The 12,920-nt window shown below is 59.5% G+C and overlaps 2 non-coding genes and 1 pseudogene across 2 annotated transcripts; all 3 read right to left on the bottom strand.

Annotated features, from left to right (window-relative positions):
* Positions 1 to 3,746: 3,746 nt before the first annotated feature.
* On the bottom strand, positions 3,747 to 6,625 carry LOC147007681 (28S ribosomal RNA; annotated as a pseudogene).
* A 523-nt stretch (positions 6,626 to 7,148) lies between these two features.
* Positions 7,149 to 7,304, bottom strand: LOC147007682 (5.8S ribosomal RNA). Its single transcript, XR_015053983.1, has one exon. It is a non-coding gene; the product is annotated as a 5.8S ribosomal RNA (ribosomal RNA).
* Positions 7,305 to 7,624: 320 nt separating this feature from the next.
* On the bottom strand, positions 7,625 to 9,605 carry LOC147007683 (18S ribosomal RNA). The gene has a single exon (XR_015053986.1). It is a non-coding gene; the product is annotated as an 18S ribosomal RNA (ribosomal RNA).
* Between the last annotated feature and the right edge of the window lie 3,315 nt (positions 9,606 to 12,920).

Consider the following 12,920-nt stretch of genomic DNA (forward strand, 5'->3'; position numbering starts at 1 on the left):
TCGTTCTGATGACAGCCCTTACGTATGGGCTGTCCGATTGTTCAAGCTCCTCGCATCCTTCTCTCTCAAGATGGGAATCGTCACTGAGAACTGGGGCAAGCCCAGTCCGCCATCCGCCGACCGGGCATGAAAGTACGCCACAGGAGTATCCTTTGGCAACCTCAGCCACAGTCTAATATGATGGCGCATTTGCACATCCAACTTGCGGAGAGTCCCTCTTCTGGCTGCTCCCAGGACTAGGCCGTGCTGGAGCTGGGGTATGAGGTGGTCTCGCAGCATAAACATTCTCTGTTGAGGCTTTATGGGGGCTCGCCTTAGGTTCCTCAGCCCCTTCTCGAGGGCGGAGCCATCAGATGGCGCCGCTCCGCGGGGAAGGAACTGGATACCCAGATACTTTAACTGGCTCGCAGCATCTCGCACGCTTAGGTTTTGCTGTCCGAGGTAGAACACTTCAGAAGTGTCCACTACGTATCGCTTCGCCTTTGCGTCGATGGTAATCGCTAGAGTCGCGGATTTCTCCACGTTCAACACCAGACCGGCCGCAGACAGACGGGTTTGCACCGCATCCATAGATCTCCGGAGCCCGGACGACGTGCGCGCACACAAGACGAGGTCATCGGCAAATGCCAGGGCCGGCACCAATGTTTCTCCAAGTCTTGCCCCCACTCCCTCCGGGATGTTTCTCAACACCTCGTCCAATACAGAATTGAACAAGATGGGGGAGAGGGGTCGGCCCTGTTTTACTCCTCGGGTCATTGAAATTGGTAGATCGCGACAACAGTCCAAGTAAGTCACACAACCATCATACGATTGTGCTATATAGCTGAGGAGGGGTGACGGAGCACCCATCCTCGCAATCGCATTTAGTATCGCACCGTGGCTAACGGAGTCAAAGACGCCTTCGAGACGTCCAGCACTGCGAGACGCAAAGGTTGAAGGTTCTGGGTGGCATCTCGGAGAATCGCATCGAGAAGCATGGTGTTTTCAGCACACCCATCGCCTTTCCTAAACGCACGTTGTGCCGGGTGCAGCTCGAAGGCTGATGAGCACCGTTTGGCGATTATCTTATGGTGGAGACGCACAAGGTAACTGCTGATCGTGATCGGTCGGAACTCGGAGGCATTCTTAGGTTCATCAGTTTTTGGGATAAGCACCGTTCTGTGCTTCTTCAGACATAGTGGTAAGTATCCCGCAAACAGCCACAGATTGAACATCTTACTCAGACAGCTGTTCGGTATGGAACGGATTAGCCGAAGGCCAATACCGTCCACACCGGGTGCGCCGTTTCTCAATAATGATTTTTCCCTTTCCACATCCTGGGATGTGATCGGTCGCACCAGCTGCCAACATGTCTTAGTGTTTTTCCGATGTTCAGCACCCACTTCTGACTCCCTCTCGAAGACATCTTTCCAGAAGCGATGCATTTCTGTAGGATCCACAGAATGTTTCCTCCGACCCCAAGACCCGTCAATACACTGTCTAGCGGCACGGCCTGGGTTCACGCGAATCAATCTTTGAATCGCGGCGGAACTCAGTTTTGCGAGCCTGCCTCCTGGCCACCTCGTTGCCCCCCGCCCGAGCACGGGTGGGACTATTATACTTACTGCCAATTCCATCTGTACTCTCAGTGTTCTTTCGGGCTGTCTTTCTCATACGACCCCCCGGTGCCTCCGACTGGGCGAACATTGCTTCTCACACTCGATGTCATCATTCTCGCAATAGCCTCAAGCTCGTTTCTAAGTTCCTCAGGGCTAACCAAGTGCAGGCGACCGATCAGGTCATCCAGTCGGTGCTCGCTCCATGTTGTTGTCCCTTTTGGTAGCCCTTTTATATAATTCTTAATGTCATCTTGCCACTTGTCATCCATCTCACTTTCCTGGCTGGAGTCTGCCAGACCAACCTCCACATAGGACGGGGGAACCAGTTCCCTCGTTTCTATTGTGGTGAGTTCTCATCTGTGATATTGCCAGCATCGCAGGGGGTGCACACGATTTAAGGGGAGCCCCGTCTGCATGGTATTTCCCGGGACTCGCTCTCTCCAATCTGGTTTTTACGAGAGCTTTGTAGCGGGTTGCCTCCGCTTCCCCTTAATGGCCTCCAATGACCGTCCGGGCATAAACTGCATCAATGCTTGATTGATGAGTCTTACGCCATCACGTGTTAGCTGTGCCTCACGGACGGCCATGGAGTACACCTCCTCGTCGTCCCATCGCGCCTTCACCCGCAGGGGGTGGACGCGTGGAACACCAAGGGGTGCGCCCTTCGTCTGTGCACCCCAAGACCGGTTTTTTGTTCCAAAGCTCCGACCGCAATCCGCACACACGCACTCACGCTCGCGCCCTTGAGCCTCTTGTGGCTCAGGCGCTGCACTCTCTGGGACAGCCGCAGCGGCGGCGTCCTCAACAGTTCTGCTCATGCCCTCAGCTGGCACTGCAGAGAGTGTTAGCTGCTGGAAAGGGGAGTGCATCCCAGACCCGCAGCAAGCCCGATCTCTGCGACTTGGTACAATCCCCGATGGGGATTGTTTCCGACTCTCGCGACGTGGACGCGGAGATCTTAGGCACGTTGGGGCCAGAGGCCCGGGGCATTTCGAAACGATTTATCGCTCAATCAAGACTCGAAAACTCGTTGGTCGATATTTAGAATTCGGTCAAGAATAGGACTTATCGCTCGATCAACACTCGGATCTCTGACTCCATAAGAGAGTCATAGTTACTCCCGCCGTTTACCCGCGCGTCGGTGAATCTCATCACTTTGACATTCAGAGCACTGGGCAGAAATCACATCGCGTCCACACTCGATCGCCGGCCATCGCGATGCTCTGTTTTAATTAAACAGTCGGAATCCCCTTGTCCGCACCGGTTCTCAGGCGACTGTCGGTCGCCGGCCGAGGCGTGCGCGCGCACCCGAGCCTCGCACCATCGCACCTTTGCCCAACGACCGAACCTCGGGAGGCTCGGAAGAGGACGCGGGACGCGGCGGGTCCCGGGCAGACCGCACGCACGCCGCAGCCGGAGCGCTCCACGGGGAGGCAACGGCTCACGTTCGCAACAGAGTCCCTCACGCTCCGAGACCGCCGCCGGACCGATCCGGCCCAAGACGCCCGACGCCGACGCCCCGCGAGAGGGCACGGGCCCGCCAGCGCAAAGGCGGGGATCGATGGCGCGCACCGACACGCGACCGCGCCCGGGACGGCGACGAGACCGGCCGAGCGTCTCGCCCGCCCCACGCCGAGACGCTCCCCACTCCGCGGCCGCACGTTTGACCCCCGACGGGACGCGCGGACGACGAGCGCCGTGGCCGAGCTCCCGCCGCGAACCCCCCCGCACCCCCACGAAGGAGGGGGGGGGAGAAAGCGACGGAAACGCGACCGCAAAACGCGGGTCGCCGCGCGCCACGCGGAGCGCTCGACAACGGTAGAGAAAAGACGCCCCGGCGAGGAGCGGGGCGGGACGGCCGCGACCGGCACCCCGCACACACCTCCCCGGACGGCGGCGGCGAACGGCGCGGCCGAACGCACCACCCACGCCGGCGGTAGAACCCGACGCCACGCCGCGTGACGCCGGCGGACCGGACGACGGGCCGGGAGCCCCGCGGCCCCGGGAAACGGAGGCTCGCCCGACCGCGAGCGCGTTCCCGTACACCGCTTCGCGCCCCGGCTCGACCGACCCAGCCCTCAGAGCCAATCCTTGTCCCGAAGTTACGGATCTGGCTTGCCGACTTCCCTTACCCACATTGTTCCATCGCACCAGAGGCTGTTCACCTTGGAGACCTGCTGCGGATATGGGTACGGCCCAGAGCGAGATTCAGTCATCGCACCCGGATTTTCAAGGGGCGGCGAGGGCCCGCCGGACGCCGCAGGAGCCGCGACGCTCTGCAGGGCGCGGGCCCCTATCTCGGGTAAAACCCATTCCAGGGCGCCCGTCCCTTCACGAAGAAAAGAAAACTCTTCCCGGCACCCCCGCCGCCGTCTCCAGGCGCGCTTTGCGTTACCGCAACGTTGGGCGGCCGCGACGAGCACAAAGTGCAAGCACGCGAACCATCCCCCGACCTTTCTCCGCACTCTGGGTTCGGGGATCTGAGCCCGATTCCCTTTCGCTCGCACCGGGCGGATGGGAGCCCATCGCCCAACATCGTCCGCAAGGCCTTCGCCCGTCACTTAGGACCGACTCACCCATGTCCAAGCGCTGTTCACATGGAACCCTTCTCCACCTCGGCCTTCAAAGTCTCTCGTTTGAATATTTGCTACTACCACCAAGATCTGCACCCGCGGCGGCTCCACCCGGGCCCACGCCCAAGGCTTCAGCGCCACCGCGGCGGCCCTCCTACTCGTCGCGGCGTAGCGCACGGACCACACTTCGTGTGCGCGCCGCGCGAAGGCGACGCGCCAAGCGCGAAGGAACGGTACATCGCCGGCGACGGCCGGGTATAGGCCCGACGCTCGAGCGCCATCCATTTTCAGGGCCAGTTGATTCGGCAGGTGAGTCGTTACACACTCCTTAGCGGATTCCGACTTCCATGGCCACCGCCCTGCTGTCTCGACCAACCAACACCTTTTGCCAGGGCTCCGATGAGCGTTCGCGTTCGGCGCCTTAACCCGGCGTTCGGTTCATCCCGCAGCGCCAGTTCTGCTTACCAAAAGTGGCCCACTGGGCAGCTCGCATTCTTCGCCCACGCGCCACGCGCACGGCGCGCGACGCGCGCGCCCGGCTCCGAAGCTGCGAGCCGGGCGTCTTACCCATTCAAAGTTTGAGAATAGGTTGAAGCCGTTTCGGCCCCAATGCCTCTCGTCAGTCGCTTTACCGGATAAAACTGCGCATCCAGCGAGAGCTCCAGCTATCCTGAGGGAAACTTCGGAGGGAACCAGCTACTAGATGGTTCGATTGGTCTTTCGCCCCTACGCCCGGGTCGTACGATCGATTTGCACGTCAGAACCGCTGCGGGCCTCCACCAGGGTTTCCCCTGGCTTCGCCCTGCCCGGGCGTAGCTCACCATCTTTCGGGTACCAACAAGTACGCTGTGGCTCCGTCCGCCTCCGCCGGCACGCGCCGGACGGAGAGCGCAGGACGGGCCGGCGGTGCGCCTCGCCCCTGCCACGGCGGCGAGGATCCCGCCCGACGGTGTCGCGCGCCAGCACGAGGGGAGCCCTCACCGCTTGCCGGCGGTTCGGGCCGAAACGGCGCGAGACGAGACGCGAGAGGGTGCCCACCGAGAGAGGAGGCACGAAGCCACCGGACCCGAGGAGCACCGCGCTCGCACCAGCACCCGCACCGCCCGACCCGGCCGCCGAGCGGATGGGACGCCTTAACCCGGCCGCGCGCGCACCGCACACTTTCATTGCGCCTCCGGGGTTTCTTTCGAGCCCTTCGACTCGCGCACGTGTTAGACTCCTTGGTCCGTGTTTCAAGACGGGTCGGGTGGGATTCCGACCCTCGCCGCAGACCCCGAGCGCCGGGGACCGCACCGCCAACGCGCGACACGACACGCACGAGGAAAACGCGCGCGCGGCCGGGAAACCCGCACGGGGAGAGGACGGGCCCCGGAGGACCCGAACCCCCCCGAAGGGCCCCGACCGACGCACGAAGCCCTCGGCGCGCCGGCCACGCGGACGCGGAAACGGCCCCTGCCGGAGGCGCACGGCACCGCGGCGCCGCACCGCGGTCGACGACGCACTGAGAACAGTTCGCCGCCAGTCGACGGAGCGGCGGGCGGCGGAGGCGCCCCGGACGCACGAGACACGGCCGCTTTCGCGAAACCACGCTCGCACGCGGCGCGGCGTCAGACTTTTCTTTCCGTCCAGTTTCCCTCGGTCCCGGGGCGAGCGAACGCTCTCGCCAGGCCCCCGCGACGGGCGCGGCCCGGTGCGTCCCGCACGACGACGCGCGAAGGCGCGACGCGGAGAGCACCGGTCGCAGGCCCCGCCACGGCGCCTCGACAAATCGCAAAGCTCTCGGTCGAAAAACCCAGGCGCTCCTGGCCGCCTCCGGAACCGGTCGCGGCGCACCGCACGCGGAGAAAATGCACCGGGCGGCGGACGAGTCCGCCGAGGGGCGAGGCCCGCCCACACGTTGACCGGGATCGTCGAAGCGCACCCGACCCACGAGGGGACGGTCGACGCGACGGCGTCCGGGCGCGGGACGGGTACCGCGACACCCACGGCGGGCGACCGACGCCACGGCTGACTCCTCCGGGCGGACCGCGCGGATCCCACCCGTTTACCTCGCAACGGTTTCACGAACTCTTGAACTCTCTCTTCAGAGTTCTTTTCAACTTTCCCTCACGGTACTTGTCGGCTATCGGCCTCGTGCACGTATTTAGCCTTGGATGGAGTTTACCACCCACTTTAGGCTGCATTCCCAAGCAACCCGACTCCAAAGAGACCCGACCCCGGCACGTCGGGGGCCATCGCACCGGCCTGCCACCGTCCATGGAGGAGGCCCCGATCGAAAGGACTTGGACCCCCGAGCGATACCGGGAGGTGCGAGCTCCTGTACGCCACAACTCCACACGCCCGTAGTGCGGGCGGGGATTCGGCGCTGGGCTTTTCCCTGTTCACTCGCCGTTACTGAGGGAATCCTCGTTAGTTTCTTTTCCTCCGCTTAGTAATATGCTTAAATTAAGCGGGTCGTCACGTCTGATCTGAGGTCGCAAACATTGAAGTGCTCCCGGAGAGGCACGCCGCCGCGAGAGCGACGCGCTCTCCGTGTCTGGCCACCGGTCCCCGTCGCAACTCACACGGGAGACGCGGAGACTCGGATCTGGCTCTCTGCGCTCTCTCTCCCTCTCTCTATACGCCGTGGTCGCCACACCGACACGGAGCCGTGCACGCACGCGCGACGAAGTCGAAGTCGAAGTCGATGTCGAAGCCGAACAAGTCGAAATCGAAGTCGAAGTCGAAGCAGGCTCACTCACTCGAGGGCCACCGACGACCGCACCCACGCCACGGCCACGGCGGTGGCACGACCAAACAACGCAAAAACAACAACGGTGCTGCATTTCGAAGAGCCGCGACCGTCGAGCGGCCTCGAACTCCCATTCGCGGGAACCACGCAAAGCGCGTAGCGCAAAGCGCGTAGCGAGGCCCGGCCCACCGAAGCGCGAAGCGCGAAGGAAGGCCAGGACACCCATGCTCCCGATCGATAATCGAGCGACCCTCAGACAGGCGTGGCCCCGGGTGTGTAGCCCGGGGCCGCAATGTGCGTTCAACGTATCGATGATCAGTGTATCCTGCAATTCACACCAGTTCTCGCAGTTGGCTGCGTTTTTCATCGACGCACGAGCCGAGTGATCCACCGCTGTGAGTCGTTCCAAGACGATGCTTCATTAAACACCGACGACGAAGCTGCGCGCCTCGTCTTCCGTCAGTGGGACAAACCTTCATCGCAACATCGGCCTCGCTGCCGCGCAGCTGTGCAGCAGCGCAGACGACGACGACCGCTCTTCGACACCGCGGCGAAGCCACATCCACGGAAAAAAAAATCGTCGCCGACGCATCGCCGACACGGCGTCGACGATCGCGTCTTCCGCACCCTTGGCAGTCTCGACCGAGGGTGCTCCGTGCTCTCGCATTGACCATCGACCATCGACCATACCATGCCATGCCGTTATGCCATGCTCGTCCCGATAATGATCCTTCCGCAGGTTCACCTACGGAAACCTTGTTACGACTTTTACTTCCTCTAGACAGTCAAGTTCGCTCATCTTTTCGGCGCACCGGCACGAGCCGACACGACGACAACGAGTGCCACGGACGGCCCGTGCAGGGGCTGATCCGAGGATCTCACCAAACCGTCCGATCGGTAGTAGCGACGGGCGGTGTGTACAAAGGGCAGGGACTTAATCAACGCGAGCTGATGACTCGCGCTTACTGGGAATTCCTCGTTCGTGGGACACTGTCTCAAGCCCCAGTCCCCATCACGGACGGGGCTCAGCGGTTTACCCGAGCCTGTCGGCGAAGGGCAAGGTACACGCTGGCCCGTCCAGTGTAGCGCGCGTGCGGCCCCGGACATCGAAGGGCATCACAGACCTGTTATTGCTCCATCTCGCACGGCTTGCAGCCGCTCGTCCCTCTAAGAAGTTAGTCCGCCGGCCACACCGGGGTCGCGGAACTAGTTAGCGTGTCGGAGTCTCGCTCGTTATCGGAATCAACCAGACGGATCGCTCCACCAACTAAGAACGGCCATGCACCACCACCCACAGAATCGTGAAAGAGCTCTCAGTCTGTCAATCCTTCTCGTGTCCGGCCCAGGTGAGCTTTCCCGTGTTGAGTCAAATTGAGCCGCAGGCTCCACTCCTGGTGGTGCCCTTCCGTCAATTCCTTTAAGTTTCAGCTTTGCAACCATACTCCCCCCGGAACCCAGAAACTCCTGGTTTCCCTCATGGCTGCCGGACGGGTCATGCCATTCGACGCCGCCCGATCGCCGGTCGGCATAGTTTACCGTCGAAACTAGGGCGGTATCTGATCGCCTTCGAGCCTCCGACCTTCGTTCTTGATTAAGGAAAACATTCTTGGCAAATGCTTTCGCTTTAGTCCGTCTTGCGCCGGTCCCAGAATTTCACCTCTCGCGGCGCAGTACGAATGCCCCCGGCAGTCCCTCTCAATCATGACCTCCGTCCCGCAAAACCAACAAAATAGGACCGAGGCCCTATTCCATTATTCCCAGCTGCGGTGTACAGGCTCTACCGACCCGCTCTGAGCACTCCAGTTTCCTCAAGGTAAACGCTTCCGGCCCGCAACGGACACTCATCCAAGAGCGTCCGCAGGGCTCCGACAGTCTCGCCGCCGGGGACGGGCGGGGACAGGAAGCGCGCCTCGCGGCACGTCCCCCCCGCGAGCCCCGGCGTGATTTCCAAATACGAGCTTTTAACTGCAACAGCGTTCGCTTACGCTGTTGGAGCTGGAATTACCGCGGCTGCTGGCACCAGACTTGCCCTCCAATGGATCCTCGCACATGGGTTTAAGGTGCACCCATTCCGATAGCAGCGCCTCGACCGAGGCCTGCATCGGTATTTTTCGTCACTACCTCACCGTGTCGGGAGTGGGTAATTTGCGCGCCTGCTGCCTTCCTTGGATGTGGTAGCCGTTTCTCAGGCTCCCTCTCCGGAATCGAACCCTGATTCCCCGTCACCCGTAGCCACCATGGCAGGCGCGAAGCCTGCCATCGAAAGTTGATAGGGCAGACATTCGAATGAAACGTCGCCGGCGCGGAGGCCGAGCGATCTGCCATGGTTTATCCAGAGTCACCATCCCGTGGACGGGCCCACGCCGAGCCCCGAACCCTCCCCGAAGGAAGGGCCCCCGAAGGACCTCACCCCACGAAGGGGAAAGGAAGGGAAGGTGGGCGGGCACCGCGTCGGTTTTTGGTGCTGATAAATGCGCGCCTCCCCACGACGTCAGGGAACCTTCACCCGTGGGGACCGGCGCTCGTTTGCATGTATTAGCTCTAGAATTGCCACAGTTATCCGAGTAACTTCCGAGCGCTCAAAGAGACCATAACTGATTTAATGAGCCATTCGCAGTCTCAACGGGTCCTTCCGTTCGCACTTAGACATGCATGGCTTAGTCTTTGAGACAAGCATATGCGGCTGGCAGGATCAACCAGGGAGCGGCGTGAGGAGCCGCCGTAAAGACCACGGCACGCCGACCGTCACGCGCCGCGTGGCGCGTCGCACGTCGCACGTGCCGGGCCGGGGAGCACCGGGAGAACCGCGCGACCACGCGCCGCGGCGGAACCCCGCCACCTTTGTTGCACCGTTGCACCGTTGTGTCGTGTTGTGCCATGCCGACTCGTTTCCCTCTCGCTCGCACGACATCGCTCCCGAGGGCTCGTCTGCCTCGTCCCTCTTGTCCCGCACTTGGACTTCGTACTTCGTCCTTCGTATCGCCCCGGCGACAACCTCACGCCACGAACAACGTTCAACGTTCGTTCCGTACTTGGTACGCATCTCTCGCGCGCCTCTCGATCGCTGCACCGGTCAGAGGAAGAGAGTCACCGCTCCGACGGCGCGTTAACGGCAGCAGAACGTCGACGACGTCGGCCAGCCGAAAACCCATGTCGCAACCGCAACCTCACACACCGGCGCGCTCGGCGGAAGGAAAGCGGTCAGACAGAGTCAGACCCGAGTGCCCGGGAGGCGCCGATTCGGAACAAGAAACAGTCCGACGCACCGGCGCCGGCCGGGCCGAAGACACCACCGGGTCCGACCCGGGGCAGCACGCCCGGCTTCGCAAGTGGGCGAAAGACCGTCGCGGCCACCTCGCTAGGCTCACGTCCATCATACGTGGCGACGCACCACCAAATCCACGGTGAGCGACCAAAGAGCTCGTCGCCCAAAAAAAACACGCAACTGCATACGTCGGCCACCCGAGGAACGAGCGGACACGGACAGGAGACCGTCGAACCTCCAACCTCCGGGCGACCGCTTACTTTCACGTGACCCTTGGTTCGTTACACTCGCCGGCGAAGGCCCCGTGACACGGACGGGGATCCGACCGTCGGCCGAGTGCACGACCACCGGTAAAACTGCTCGGACACGTCGGGCAAAGAATGTCGTGAAAGCAGCACGGAGCCACTCGGCACACAAGCTCGCTCACGACGAAAAGGACCGTGACAGCAGCTGCCCCATACACGGAGAAGACCCGACCGACAAATAGCAACGGAGGGACTCCGGACGAAGAGCAGCAGCGACATCGCCAGTGAATCGCGTCGACGACGAACAAACGCTCGCCGACCCCCGAACTCCCAACGGGTACGTTCGAGGACCGTGACAACCCGCACGAGTGGCGAACCTCGTCACAAGACGTGGTGACCGAAACGCAAACGCCATCGAAACCTGCGTGCGCGCACGCATCCGCCCAAGCATGCGACGGACGCTCCGAAGAGCAAGATCATGGCCCATGGGACCCATGATGGGAAAGAAAACGAAGCCAACGAAGCCACCCGTGTACGGCACTTTCCCTCTTTCTCGTGGGTGCGGCTTTCGCAGATATCGAAGATATCGCAGATATCGCAGATATCGAACGCTTCACAAATCACACATCGCATCACGCCGCCGTTTTCCTACGCTCAACGAGCTGTTGCACCACTCAAGCATGCACGTCCACACTCGTGCGTCTTGCATCTCCCTCACTAATGTGCACACGACGGACGATCGTGGTTGGCGTCATCGTGGTGAACAGATTAAGCGGTTGCGCGAACGTCACACAGTATCGAGAGCGTGACGGTCGAGTGTTTGAAAATATTTCAACACTTGGAAAACTTGGATGAAAACTTAACACCTTTTGAACACTGCAAACCGATTTGGCAACACACACACACACACACACACACACACACACACACACACACACACACACACACACACACACACACACACACACACACACACACACACACACACACACACACCCTAACGCTAACCTTAACAGCCCTAACAATAACCCTAATCGACCATGTGGAGGTACTCGCTATTACCTTCAGAAAATGATTTTCGTTGTGCAGATCACCAATCTGGATGAAATTTAGCATACTTAAATAATTTTAGACGCTGAGTCCAAATCCACTTGTTTCCACGTCGAGGATGTGACACATTTTGTCATTTTTGGCAATTAAAGATACACCGAACATTAAAGCACGATTTCGACACAGAAATGAAGAATCAAGGATAGACTGATATGTACGTCAAAGAAAACTCTTGTGAGGTCATAAAATGATAAAATATGTTTATACAGAGCCATATTCACTGTTATTAAAGATGTTTATAATCAAAGGTCGTAAACCGAAGCAGTTACATATTTTTACCGGCCGAAAACGTCTGGAACGACCAGACAGGCCTTCGAGTTGACCAAGGCAACTTTTTGCTTAAAGGGCAGCCACACTGGCTATTAAAGGTAGTTACATTGACAATTAAAGACAGTTACAGCGCCTATTAAAGAGAGTTACATTGGCTATTACGGATTAAATCAAAGACAAAGACACTGCACGACTCAGCCTGATGAAAAATAGAACCGCCACAAGAAGATTACTGTTTTAGAACTCCAGTATCTATTCCTCTGAAGCGGTTGCTGAACTTGGCTCTTAACTGATGCTATTACAAAACTCAAGTCCACTATTACATGCTAACCGATCTGAATACTACTGTGTAGTAGATTACCACAGCAAAAGCAGTGTGACACCCACATTCACAGTTCGTCGTCGGAAACATCGTCAGTTCTGCTTTCATCATCCATAAGTTCCATTTCTGTACGGGTCTGTTCATCGTTGACGCAGTTTTGACACCCACAGCACTCTGCGCAGGACACTCCTTTTGACCGGCAAGAACACTGGTTGGTCTCACATTTCGTCTTCTTGCAATTACATTTCGTCGCCTCTAACAGTTCCTTCTGCGCTGATGGTTTGTTCAGCCAGTGAACAATCAGTGCTCCTTTGCGTTCCATCCATCCGTGAAATGTTGGAGAAGGGGCTTCGAAAAACCTCTCCATCACGCGGTGGTGGATCGCAGACTGATAGTTCACTCTTTTGCAATGCAGCATCAGAGCGACGCTTGAAGGCAGCAACTTCTGTTCTCCCAGCGACTGGCTGCAGAATAGCTTGTAGCGAGCCTCATCCACACTCTTCATGGTTGGCTGATTGTACATGGCGCAGACGAATTGTTCCAGGTCGTGAATGATATTCTGATGTAGCGTGAATTCTCGACCAATGCTGCCGAAACAGGTGATGAGATGGGGACCCTTCATCATCGAGTCGAATGGCCTTGTTTTGCCCTTCCCATGGAATGCACTGGTGGTATCACTTCCTGTGAAATTGTGCAAACCTATCAACGCATCGCAGAAAGAACTTTCCAGGGCATTACTCAGCTTCCTAATGTCAACGACGGTAATGTCCTTGGGACTTCCTGTGACCAGATGGAAATTTCGCGCC

The sequence above is a fragment of the Eptatretus burgeri genome, unplaced genomic scaffold, assembly GCF_056783735.1.
Source record: "Eptatretus burgeri isolate ZD-2024b unplaced genomic scaffold, Ebu_testis_v1 Ebu_testis_scaffold_49, whole genome shotgun sequence".
In the NCBI taxonomy this organism is placed as follows: Eukaryota; Metazoa; Chordata; class Myxini; order Myxiniformes; family Myxinidae; genus Eptatretus; species Eptatretus burgeri.